This window comes from Lycium barbarum, chromosome 7 (genome assembly GCF_019175385.1).
Source record: "Lycium barbarum isolate Lr01 chromosome 7, ASM1917538v2, whole genome shotgun sequence".
Classification (NCBI taxonomy): domain Eukaryota; kingdom Viridiplantae; phylum Streptophyta; class Magnoliopsida; order Solanales; family Solanaceae; genus Lycium; species Lycium barbarum.
In genome coordinates this window covers 76,630,550-76,644,669 of record NC_083343.1, presented here as the reverse complement: position 1 = coordinate 76,644,669, position 14,120 = coordinate 76,630,550, and the positions used below count along the sequence as shown (strand labels likewise).

Below are 14,120 nucleotides of genomic sequence, written 5' to 3'. Positions count from 1 at the left end.
TGGTGTGGCCGTTTGAAATGTAAGGCGGATTGTTGAAGTGTTCTTGAATATTGTTCGAATGGCTTCGGATTAGTACTTGAATGTGTGAGCAAATATGAAGTGAATATAAGTGAAACGCCGTTGAAGTTGTAAAAAGAAGTTGCTAACGTTAGTATGCGTTTTGAATCGATTGTGGATATTGTTAGAATAATTATTGGTATTGTTGTTGATATTTTGGCCGAGTTAAATTCTCGGGTTTGTTGTTGTTAAATTGGCCGAGCTAGATTCTCGGGGATGTTATGCTGTTACGTACCGTATTTTTATACATTGGGACAACCCGGATTAACTATGACAATTAAGGGCCAAGACTATTCCGGGATTTGACGTCGGGACTTTTGACCATTTGATTTTATTTTGAGACATAAGTTGAATATGAAATTGATGGCATTGGACACTTAGGAAAAATTGGGACCACAATTCATAAAATTGGAATTTAAAAGTCTTGCACCAAAAGCCATGGTGGCCGTGTGGACTTGAAATGGTCCCACACATTGTGTGGCCAATTTTAATTGGTCCAACACATGTGTGGGCCATAAACAAAGGGAGATATTTGTGGATAAAAAAAAAAAAAAAAGACTAAGTCATCTTTCTCATTTCCCACTTCTACACTTAGAGAAAAATAACAAGACTTGGAGAGCCTCCACTCCCCCATGGTTCTCGGCCACAACCAAGAAAAATCAAGTCCCATTTTTGCCTCTCTAAAATTATTTCTTTGGTATAAACCCACTATTTGGAGGTCCCTAAGTAGCGTGGAAGTATTGTTTGGGTCATTCAACCACTCATTTTTCCCATTTACAAACCCTAGCCTATTGGTGGATTGAAGAATAAAGGTGAGTTCTAATCTTGTTTTTGGAGTTATAAATGTTGTATGCATATTGTAGTATGCTAAAATGGATAAAAATCATGAAATATGGAATGTTGAAGTTGGGTCTTGTGTTGGGTGTGTTGACCGTGTGAAGTATATGTGTGTGGTGTGGTATTGGGTTGACGAATTAATTGCTTGTAGCATATTGATTGTCGTAGAGTGGAGAAGAGAATAAAAATCATCGATACATGTATATGTGTAGTGTAGCCGTGTATATAGCCTCCAAATGGTAGCAAAGAATGAATTAATATCGCTTAGCGTCGTAATGGTTGTTGTGATGATTTGTATGTTGGAAATGAGAGTTAAATGTCCCGAATTGATATAGTAAGCGTTGCGGACTGATTTGGAGAACTTTGTGCATTTAATGCAATCCTTATATATGAGAACCATTAACATATGAATATGTGTAGTGTGAATGAATGTGAGTCATAGATTATGCCGAATATCGCATTATTATCGCTTAAGCGCTTTCGTGTCGTCGTTACGAATTTTAGTTTGGAATTGAGCATTTAATGACTTAAGATTGATGTTGAGATTGTACGGGCTGATTTGAGGGTTATTGTGCGTTGATGTAATTTGTATATTTTATGAAAATGGTATCGTTATATTGTGAATTGTGATACAAAACATGAATTGAAAGTCGGAAGTGTGCCCAGTGGGCTGCTCACGGGTAGGGGCTGTTTTCGGCCAAAAATTTGGAGAAATTGTGGATTGTTGGAAAAATTATGTGAATTTTTTAGAATGTTCTTGAATGTTGTTAGTATGGGTTTGGGTTAATAATCGAATGTACGAACGATATTGTGGCTTGAAAGTAAGCCATTGAATTGAATAATTGGAAAGTTGTCGAATGGTGTAAAAGAGAGCTACTATTATTATTTTGCCTTTCGAATTGATTATCGATGTTGCTAGGTTGGTTATTGTGGTTGTTGTTGTTGATTTTGAGCGAGTTAAATTCTCGGGATGGCCTATTTATAGGGGAAATGCTGCCGAATTTTCTGTAGAATTTAATGTTAGTTGGAATAAATGGCTTAAGTGCCTATGTTTAATATTGGATATTCGTTGGCATATTTGTAGACCTTGGGGAGCCCGAGGCGTAGATTGGAATTTACTTTATATTGGCCATCTTGGAGTGCGTACGAGGTATGTAAAGCAACCTCCCTTCTTTTTGGCATGTCTTAGTTTTACATAGGCTAGATTAGAGCCTTAAGGAAATTCCAAATCCGAAATCCGAGCATGATATGATCTATATATGTTCCTTGGCACTCTTATGTATGATTTGATGAAATATGAACCTTTATGTATTTGAAATAATCGCTTTCCAAACTTTGCGCAAAAAGGTTTCACTTTAAAGAACTTCGAAATTTCTGAATGCCATACATTTCACATAAATGCTCGGATTACTCCAATATTTTTATAAAAGTTTGCATTATGTATGATACGTATGTTTTTCATAGGCGGGCCCGACTTGGGTAAATACCCGTCCGTGGGTCCCGCGACTTTCCTTTATGTAATTCAGAGAATCTTTGAAAGAATTTGGTATGATTATTATTCCGATTTCAAATATGATCATTTTACTTATGTTTGAATTTATGATAATGATTTTATGCATATGACTACTCACGACTCTACTCGTGCATTCTGTTATTCCTTTCGCCGAGTCCCGGGCCGGTTCTGTTGTCGTGCGCATTTTGATATACTCCGGAGTTATGCTGTGTTTATGGTTCACCGAGCTACTCGCAAAAGAGGGTCGGGTTCCACCTATATTTGGTGTTATGCTGTGTATGGCGTTATGTTGTGATGTGATATGTGACGGTGATACGGAGATTTGAAACTTTCTGGTGTTATGCTGTGTTATGGCGCCATCGACGGGTGGGCGACCATATTCTTCTGTACCCTATGCATTACTTACATATTTTTGAAAGTAAGCAAATTTTGATATGTTGGATTTGCACTTATGTTTGGTACTTCCATTTCGTTTATGTCTCAGATTTGCTTTCTGTATATTCTGCTTTGCATACTTAGTACATATTTCGTACTGACCCCCTTTCTTCGGGGGCTGCGTTTCATGCCCGCAGGTACAGACGCACAGTTTGGTGATCTACCCATTTAGGACACCCTATTCTGCTGTTTGGAGTGCTCTTCTCATTTCAGAGCACACATTTTGGTATATATTCGTTCGCCATGTATATATGTATTTGTTCAGGGGCACGGCGGGGCCCTGTCCCGCCATATGATTCGGTTTGTCTGTTTAGAGGTCTGTAGACGTATTTGTGGGTGTGTGTGCCTACTTCTGTACGGATGTGTTTGCATGACTCTATTCGTTATGGCAGCCTCGTCGGCGTGCATTTTGTATATGTTTGTGGCAGCCTTGTCGGCGTGCATTTGTATATGCGTTTTGGGCCGTTGTGCCATTTGACAGCCTTGTCGGCTTTTGACATATTTGATAGCCTTGCCGGCTTTTTGATATATGTGCATATGTTCGGCGATGTATATTCCGCCGCCTCTTCTGATTCTGATATAATGTTTTGTACGCGCAATCGCGCAAGATAATATTCGTTCTCAACTCTGTTTAAAAATGATGATTTAGTTTGTATGTCCGTTTGGGTGTCCAAGTAGGGCACCAGTCGCGGCCCACGGGGCTGGGTCGTGACAGAAGTGGTATCAGAGCGGTTTGTCCTTGGGATGTCTACAGGCCGTGCCTAGTAGAGTCTTGTTTATCAGTGTGTTGTGCACCACATCGATAAACAGGAGGCTACAGGGCATTTAGGATGTTTCCTTTCTTTGAATCTTAGATCGTGCGATAGAGCCAGCCGTAGGAAATGAATCTTTTTCTGCTGACCTTTAATTTCAGCTGAGGACGGTATCGACGTAAGAAAGTGACCGATGATATTGGAAGCTATACCGTACACAGGTAAGAAATGGTATGAAAGATGTATGTCGGGGAAGCTATTTGAAGTATGACGGAAATATAAAGTTGAAGATTGAAAAGAAAAATAAACAGGAAGATGTCACTGGTGCCGTTTGAGTTGGGCACGTGAGGTAAGTCTCGACATCTGTGTACATTTGTTTGCAATTGTTAGCCCTGTGTGGCTACGATATGATATATAAATACGTATATGTGTTGGCCCTGTGAGGCATGGTCGGTATTTCCTGTGTACAGGTTTTGGGATAGTAAGAAATACAGAGGAACCTCTGCCCAAATTTTGCCAGAAATATAAAGAGAGAAAATGAGATATAAGTTCTTAACATGTTTTGAAAGTCGATACCGATAGGGTGAATCTGTTATGTTGGATTAAAGTTAAGAGGTACCCTCCATGGCATTCGTAAGAAGCATTATCCTTGATTGGGAAATTTTATTCCGAGAAAGCATATATGAGTAGCAAATTCGTAATTTATCTAAATGAATCAGAATATGTTCCAACCACATGTTGCTTCAGAAAAGCTTATGTGAAAGGCAAAAATGTCCAACGATTAAGTTTCGATTCATTTGAAGAATACTAAATGTATAACAGGCAGTTGGGAATTGAATGATTCACTTACGACTCAAAAAAAAAATATATATATATATATACATATGTATAAATATGGAGGTAATTATGTGAATTAAGTACCAACGGATTTCGCGATGTTCGTCGGATTTTAGTGTTCTTTTGCTGGTGGTTGGAGAATGCCTTACAGTAATATTTTATCAGCCTTCATCGACTAATTGGAGATGGAATTTGTGGAATAAAAACTTAAATTTGTGGGCTGTTTAAAATTATATATGTATATGCATGAGGAGAAAAATATTGAGGATTTACAGGAGGCGACACGGTGACTATATAGTCAGAAAAGTAAAAGAATTCTCTCTAGATCGGGGTGGGACCCGCTACGAGAACGTTTTGAAAGTTGTTAAGACCCCGATTTGCCTTAAATTACGTGATAAAAGTCGTGCAGGGAAATTGATGCAATTATACCGGCCTTAACGTGTCTAAATGCATTAAAGTTGTAAGGTTAAGCGTGCCAGGGCCAGAGCAATTCTGGGATGGGTGACCCCCTGGGAAATGTACAAAAATTTTTGCAAATATGGACATAAGAGACAAATAGGAAATTTGGAGTAACCAAAAAGGAAATTAGAGTATGTGGAGTGATTAGAAACTTTATAAAGGTCGCGTGGGCTGAGACGGATTAGATTAGTGAAAAAGGGAGAAAGAGCAACGCAGCTCCAAAATTAGAATGAGTTTGAACAGATGATTGAAGACGCTTTGTAAAAGAAATGCTAGTGATATATATATATATATATATATATATATGTATGTATGTATAGGACTCCCCATTTATGACTATGTCGATCGCTTAGTGAACCTTAATAGTCAGCTATATAATATATGGGAGACATTAACAGAATAGAATTTATGAGACAAAGTGAAAGGTATGATACAGATGTTACAAGATAAACAGATATTGGTTTTGCTATGGGTTGAGATTGGAAGATGCTAATACGACGATATTTTGGAAGGAAAAGAGAATAATTGAGTGGAAGGTAAAGAGATCAAAGTGTTAGCAAAAGTGAACCGTAAGAAACGTAATTAAGCAGAGCTTCTAAAAGAGTCGACGGGCAAAGCACGAAATTACCTGCGAAAAACGAACTGGAATGTAATAATGCAGGGCAAAAGAAAAAAAAAACCTATGGCATGAAATGATGAATCATGCGAATATTAAGTAATTTGACTATCGAGAAAATAGAACGACGGATAAGGAACGGGTATGAAGGAAGGATATGATTATTAAAGGATAAATTGATATATTAATTAAATTATTCGAGTGCCAGCTATTAGATAAGATTTGTACTTTATGAATGAGAATTTCATCACTTCGTAATTTTGTTAATATCTCGTACGAAGGTAATCAAGTTATAGATTATAAAGGAAAAACATGGATACGGTATAAGCACAACCCCAAAAGAGGGGGAGCGGAGGAAAGTGAAGTAAAATAAGTAGAAATAGAAACAATTGACACAAAGAAGATTGAAGCGATCAAAAGTTGGCCTAGGTCTTCGACATAGACCGAAATACGCGGTTTTTGGGGATTAGCCAGGTATTACAGAAAAGTGGTGAAGGACTTTGCTTCTATTACGGCACTATTAACGAAGTTAACTCAGAAGGCCGTGAAATTTCAGTGAACCGGTACGTGTGAATGTAGTTTCCAGTACCGGAGGAAAAATTAATTTCAACTCCAGTCTAGCTCTTCCCGAAGGGCCAGCCGGGTATGTTACTTATTATGGTGCTTTTGGTATTGGGATAGATTATGAATTAGTGCAGCACAGTCAAGTTATGGCCTAAGCTCCCCGGCAGTTCAAATCGCACGAAGGAAATTATCCCATACATAATTTGGAATTATCCGCGGCGATTCATGTTTTGAGAATGTGGCGGCATTACTTACATGGGGTCTACGCTGGTATTTATACAGACCATAAGAGCCCCAGTACATTTTTAAGCAAAAGGGAGCTAAATCTGCGGCATAAATGGCTTGAATTATTGAAAGATTATGATGTCGATATTCTATATCATCCCGTAAAAGCCAATGTGGTAGCTAATGCACTTAGCCGTAAGTCCATGGGTAGTTTGACTGATGTACAGTTTGATGAGAAAGAATTGGTTCGTGGAAATTTATCAGTTAGCTAGCCTTAGAGTCCGTTTGGTCGATTCTGGAGATATTGGGATTTTGTTCGAGAAGTTGCTGAATCGTCGATTATAGAAGAGGTAAAACAACATCAGTTTGAGGATCCTATACTTGTACAGTACAAAGATACGACCTTTGATAAAGAAAAGACTTAGTTTGAAATTTCATCTGAAAAGGATATTATTATACGGAGGCAGATTATGTGTACCTGACGTTGCAGGGCTGTGATGATCAATTATGGGCGAAGCACTTAATGTTCGACATTCTGTTCATTCTGAATCCACAAAAATGTATCATGATCTAAAATATTTATGCTGATGGGATGGTATGAAAAAGGGACACTGCAGAGTTCGCTGGCCAATGCCCAAATTGTCAGTAAGTCAAGATCGAGTATCAAGGGCCGGACAGGTTGCTTCAGGAATTAGAAACTTCAGTTTGGGAACGAGGAACGATTCGCATGAACTTCATTATAGGCTTACCGCGCACTCAACGCGGATACGATTCTATTCGGAGTATTGTTGATAGATTAATGAAATCAGCCCATTTTCTTCCAGGCAGGACTACTTGTTCGGCTGAAGGTTATGACAGAGTGTATATTAATGAGATAATAAGACTTCACGGGATTCCTATATCTATTATAACCGACTGAGGTGCTCAGTTTACGGCTAACTTCTGAAGATCGTCCCAGGAAGGACTGGAGACTCAGATGGGTCATAACACAATATTTCATCCTCAGTCCGACGGACAGGCCGAGTGTGCTATTCAGATACCGGAAGATATGCTATGGGCCTGTGTTATTGATTTTAGAGGTTGTTGGGGTGATCATTGTCGCTAAGTGAATTTGTTTATAATAAAAATCGTTATCACTCCAGTATTCAGATGGCACCATATGAGGCTTTGTATGGCAGGAAAAGCAGATCTCCGATTGGTTGGTTTGACGTGAGTGAGATTCAGTTAATTGGTCCAGATGTGATCCAGCAAGCAGTCGATAAAGTGAAACTGATTCGAGAGCGACTATTAGCGGCCCCGAGTCGACAGAAATCTTATGCTGATAAACGACGTCGACCGTTAGAGTTCCAGATTAGCAATTGGGTATTTCTGAAAGAGTCACCTATGAAAGGCGTTATGAGATTTGGCAAGAAAGGAAAGCTCAGTCCAAGATATATTGGGCCTTATCAGATTGTTCGCAAAATAGGCAAGGTGGCCTATGAATTGGATTTGCCAGCTGATTTGGGAGCGGTACACCCGGTATCCCATGTTCCTATGCTTCGTAAATATATTGGTGACCCTTCCAGAATTTTTCCTACAAACGATATACAGGTCACCGAGGAGCTATTTTATGAAGAGCAACCTATAGCCATATTGGATCGTCAGGTAAGAAAGTTGCGGAATAAAGATGTGGCTTCTGTTAAAGTACTGTGGCGGAATAATAATAACCGCGAGGAATTAACCTGGAAGGCTGAGGAGCAGATGATGAAAAAAAAAAATCCTCACCTATTTTCGGCACCTTCAGGTAATCCAAATTCTTTGTTTGATTATGTTGATTTGTGATCGATTTGTATATGATGGCTATAAAAGAAACTCCCCCGAATTTGAGTAAGATTAGTAGCATTAATCCAACATTCGAGGACAAATGTTCCTAAGGGGGGGAGGATGTTACGTACCGTATTTTTATACATTGGGACAACCCGGATTAACTATGACAATTAAGGGCCAAGACTATTCCGGGATTTGACGTCGGGACTTTTGACCATTTGATTTTATTTTGAGACATAAGTTGAATATGAAATTGATGGCATTGGACACTTAGGAAAAATTGGGACCACAATTCATAAAATTGGAATTTAAAAGTCTTGCACCAAAAGCCATGGTGGCCGTGTGGACTTGAAATGGTCCCACACATTGTGTGGCCAATTTTAATTGGTCCAACACATGTGTGGGCCATAAACAAAGGGAGATATTTGTGGATACAAAAAAAAAAAAAAAGACTAAGTCATCTTTCTCATTTCCCACTTCTACACTTAGAGAAAAATAACAAGACTTGGAGAGCCTCCACTCCCCCATGGTTCTCGGCCACAACCAAGAAAAATCAAGTCCCATTTTTGCCTCTCTAAAATTATTTCTTTGGTATAAACCCACTATTTGGAGGTCCCTAAGTAGCGTGGAAGTATTGTTTGGGTCATTCAACCACTCATTTTTCCCATTTACAAACCCTAGCCTATTGGTGGATTGAAGAATAAAGGTGAGTTCTAATCTTGTTTTTGGAGTTATAAATGTTGTATGCATATTGTAGTATGCTAAAATGGATAAAAATCATGAAATATGGAATGTTGAAGTTGGGTCTTGTGTTGGGTGTGTTGACCGTGTGAAGTATATGTGTGTGGTGTGGTATTGGGTTGACGAATTAATTGCTTGTAGCATATTGATTGTCGTAGAGTGGAGAAGAGAATAAAAATCATCGATACATGTATATGTGTAGTGTAGCCGTGTATATAGCCTCCAAATGGTAGCAAAGAATGAATTAATATCGCTTAGCGTCGTAATGGTTGTTGTGATGATTTGTATGTTGGAAATGAGAGTTAAATGTCCCGAATTGATATAGTAAGCGTTGCGGACTGATTTGGAGAACTTTGTGCATTTAATGCAATCCTTATATATGAGAACCATTAACATATGAATATGTGTAGTGTGAATGAATGTGAGTCATAGATTATGCCGAATATCGCATTATTATCGCTTAAGCGCTTTCGTGTCGTCGTTACGAATTTTAGTTTGGAATTGAGCATTTAATGACTTAAGATTGATGTTGAGATTGTACGGGCTGATTTGAGGGTTATTGTGCGTTGATGTAATTTGTATATTTTATGAAAATGGTATCGTTATATTGTGAATTGTGATACAAAACATGAATTGAAAGTCGGAAGTGTGCCCAGTGGGCTGCTCACGGGTAGGGGCTGTTTTCGGCCAAAAATTTGGAGAAATTGTGGATTGTTGGAAAAATTATGTGAATTTTTTAGAATGTTCTTGAATGTTGTTAGTATGGGTTTGGGTTAATAATCGAATGTACGAACGATATTGTGGCTTGAAAGTAAGCCATTGAATTGAATAATTGGAAAGTTGTCGAATGGTGTAAAAGAGAGCTACTATTATTATTTTGCCTTTCGAATTGATTATCGATGTTGCTAGGTTGGTTATTGTGGTTGTTGTTGTTGATTTTGAGCGAGTTAAATTCTCGGGATGGCCTATTTATAGGGGAAATGCTGCCGAATTTTCTGTAGAATTTAATGTTAGTTGGAATAAATGGCTTAAGTGCCTATGTTTAATATTGGATATTCGTTGGCATATTTGTAGACCTTGGGGAGCCCGAGGCGTAGATTGGAATTTACTTTATATTGGCCATCTTGGAGTGCGTACGAGGTATGTAAAGCAACCTCCCTTCTTTTTGGCATGTCTTAGTTTTACATAGGCTAGATTAGAGCCTTAAGGAAATTCCAAATCCGAAATCCGAGCATGATATGATCTATATATGTTCCTTGGCACTCTTATGTATGATTTGATGAAATATGAACCTTTATGTATTTGAAATAATCGCTTTCCAAACTTTGCGCAAAAAGGTTTCACTTTAAAGAACTTCGAAATTTCTGAATGCCATACATTTCACATAAATGCTCGGATTACTCCAATATTTTTATAAAAGTTTGCATTATGTATGATACGTATGTTTTTCATAGGCGGGCCCGACTTGGGTAAATACCCGTCCGTGGGTCCCGCGACTTTCCTTTATGTAATTCAGAGAATCTTTGAAAGAATTTGGTATGATTATTATTCCGATTTCAAATATGATCATTTTACTTATGTTTGAATTTATGATAATGATTTTATGCATATGACTACTCACGACTCTACTCGTGCATTCTGTTATTCCTTTCGCCGAGTCCCGGGCCGGTTCTGTTGTCGTGCGCATTTTGATATACTCCGGAGTTATGCTGTGTTTATGGTTCACCGAGCTACTCGCAAAAGAGGGTCGGGTTCCACCTATATTTGGTGTTATGCTGTGTATGGCGTTATGTTGTGATGTGATATGTGACGGTGATACGGAGATTTGAAACTTTCTGGTGTTATGCTGTGTTATGGCGCCATCGACGGGTGGGCGACCATATTCTTCTGTACCCTATGCATTACTTACATATTTTTGAAAGTAAGCAAATTTTGATATGTTGGATTTGCACTTATGTTTGGTACTTCCATTTCGTTTATGTCTCAGATTTGCTTTCTGTATATTCTGCTTTGCATACTTAGTACATATTTCGTACTGACCCCCTTTCTTCGGGGGCTGCGTTTCATGCCCGCAGGTACAGACGCACAGTTTGGTGATCTACCCATTTAGGACACCCTATTCTGCTGTTTGGAGTGCTCTTCTCATTTCAGAGCACACATTTTGGTATATATTCGTTCGCCATGTATATATGTATTTGTTCAGGGGCACGGCGGGGCCCTGTCCCGCCATATGATTCGGTTTGTCTGTTTAGAGGTCTGTAGACGTATTTGTGGGTGTGTGTGCCTACTTCTGTACGGATGTGTTTGCATGACTCTATTCGTTATGGCAGCCTCGTCGGCGTGCATTTTGTATATGTTTGTGGCAGCCTTGTCGGCGTGCATTTGTATATGCGTTTTGGGCCGTTGTGCCATTTGACAGCCTTGTCGGCTTTTGACATATTTGATAGCCTTGCCGGCTTTTTGATATATGTGCATATGTTCGGCGATGTATATTCCGCCGCCTCTTCTGATTCTGATATAATGTTTTGTACGCGCAATCGCGCAAGATAATATTCGTTCTCAACTCTGTTTAAAAATGATGATTTAGTTTGTATGTCCGTTTGGGTGTCCAAGTAGGGCACCAGTCGCGGCCCACGGGGCTGGGTCGTGACATATGCTTACAGGGGAGATGTTGCCGAAATTTCGGTAGAATGTAAATGAATTCATTTGAAAGACTAAGACAAGTATATGTCGATGAATCTGATGATTATGTCAATTCTCTTGAATGTAGATTAGCAAGTTTGGACAAATAAGCGTAGCTAGTTGGTCGTGGGACAGGTATGTAAGGCTTACCCTTTCTTTCTTTGGCAAGTCCTTGAGCCAAGTAAGGTATGATATTGATATGCACATTGGGGTTACTCTATTCTGTGATTCCGAGCTTGTTTATGGTTTGTATGCACTTTTGATATGTTCTTAAAAGAGTTCTGTAAGAATTAATGTGCTCAACTTTTGAAAACAGTTTGCTATGTTTTGATACGTATGTATGGTTCCAAAGGACCAATCTGATTTGATCCATAATGAGATTCGAAAAGCTCCTGATATGACTATTATTTTGATTCTCCAAATAAAGCTTCTGAAACGTTCAAAGAGTTTCTGTTCCTAAAAGAATTCCGTAAGTATCAATGTCCCTAACTTCGGTATATGGTCTCGGATCGGTTTGATACATGACTATGATTCCTATGGCTCTTGATGTGCTTATGATGTTTGATATGTTTCCGAGTGGCATTCGAAAGATATTTGATATGACAAATGTCTTGATTCTCAAATGATAGTTCGTTCGATTATTCCATCGAGTCTTGATATAATTTGATATGTATACATGGTCCCACAAGCTCCATTTTCTTTGATCCATAACGATATCTGAAAGGTACTTGACATGATTATGGCTTTGATTTTTCAAAAACGGCTTCTGAAACGCTTGTAGAACGTTCTGTACTTCGAACGCTCATAACTTTCTCATACTAAGTCGGATTGACACGAAACTTGTTTCTGAGCCATCAGATGTCGGTAAGTGTACGTATCTATCGAGTCTTGATTTCTGTGCATATGGTTTCTCACTACTCTGCTCGTGCACGCCTCAATGTATCTTTCACTGAGTCCCGGGCCAGGACACGTTATCGTGCGCATTCCTCCGCATCTTTCACTGAGTCCCGGGCCAGGACATGTTCTCGTGCGCTCTCCACTGCATTGTTCACCGAGTCCCTCATAGGCGGGTCGGGACACGTTATATGGATATGTATATAATGATGTGATGATACGGGGATGGCGGCCAGGATGGCATATGATAGCTCTATTCACCGAGACCCGCACTAGAGGGCCGGGACACGTTATATGTATATATGATACATGATGTTGCATGCATGATTCTATCCACCGAGTCCCTCAATGGAGGGCCGGGACACGTTACATGCATATATGATACATGATTTTGGCATATGATGATTCTGTCACCGCGTCCCTCACGAGAGGGCCCAGATCTGTTACATGCGTATATACGATATATGATTCTGGCATATATGATTTGTGTTTGGGAAGTAGGCATTTATGATTCTGGCATACATGGTGTCTGCCCGGCTATGTAGGCGCGGTGTGACAGCATCATGTACATATCATAGACTTAACATACTATTACCATAGTGCATGACTGGAAACTTAAGACAATTATACTCTATCGGGGTGACATAAGGTCGGGAACCCCCAATTCCATTATGGAGCATTTATAAGCATCCTGCCTCACCTTAAAGGAAATAGTATATAAGGTGAGTGTGTACAATGAACAACAACATTAACTTTATAGGAACATCATATCATGAACTCTAAAATCTTTAGAAATAAACTCATCATCATCATTATTAGGCTCATAATATATCTTTTATCTCATATGGCTATTCATGAACATATACTCTTAGTTTTTCCGGAATGTAGGAGAATCTTGAAGAGGAAGGAAAAATCATGCCAAAGGATTCATGCCTTAGAAAGAAAGGACTAGCCCCACATACCTTTTCCGTTTAACTAATCTATCGCTTGCTTGTTCTCCTTTAATGCCCACGTTTCTACCTTCAAGAGAAGTCGCATGAACATTAGCTAATCGATTACTTAAACGTACTTACGAAAGCTAAAGAAAATTGGGTAGAATTTCCATTGTTTATACAACTTTCCGCATCTCTCATAGCCCGATCCTCAGCTCCTGGCTGTGGAGCTGGAGGCTCAGGTACTGGAATCTTGGAAGCTGGCGGTGAAGCCGTCCCCCGATCCGCAGCTGCTGCAATCCCCTCTGGGTGTGGCGGTGTAGAGGAGCCCTCTTCCTGGGGCAAAATCTCAGGAATAATATATGCACGGGCCCTGGTAGTCCTCTGGGCCTGGCTAGTCTACCCCGCTGCCACTGACTTGGCCTTCTGGGCCGCCGTCGCCCTTTTCGGAGGCATGACTGCAAATGTAACAATTCGTTAGGGAGGAATCATCCTGATAACACAGCTCTATCGCACGATCTAAGACAAAAAAGAAGGGTAACATCCTAAATGCCCTATAGCCTCCTGTTTATCGGTGTGGTGCACAACATACCGATAAACAAGACTCTACTAGACACGGTCTGTAGACACTCCGAGGACGGACCGCTCTGATACCACTTTTGTCACGACCCAACCCCGTAGGCCGTGAATAATGTCCGTGCTGGACACCCAAACGTACCCAATAACCCAAACTAGCATATTAGCAGAATATATCAATATAAGAGTCAATT

The 14,120-nt window shown here is 39.6% G+C and overlaps 2 long non-coding RNA genes across 2 annotated transcripts; both read left to right on the top strand.

Moving 5' to 3' along the window:
- The first annotated feature begins 288 nt into the window (after window positions 1-288).
- Window positions 289-3,425, top strand: LOC132603484 (uncharacterized). Its single transcript, XR_009568339.1, has 2 exons — window positions 289-2,044; window positions 2,980-3,425. It is a non-coding gene; the product is annotated as an uncharacterized LOC132603484 (long non-coding RNA).
- Window positions 3,426-7,732: 4,307 nt separating this feature from the next.
- LOC132603483 (uncharacterized) lies at window positions 7,733-11,363 on the top strand. Its single transcript, XR_009568338.1, has 2 exons — window positions 7,733-9,982; window positions 10,918-11,363. It is a non-coding gene; the product is annotated as an uncharacterized LOC132603483 (long non-coding RNA).
- The last annotated feature ends 2,757 nt before the right edge of the window (window positions 11,364-14,120 follow it).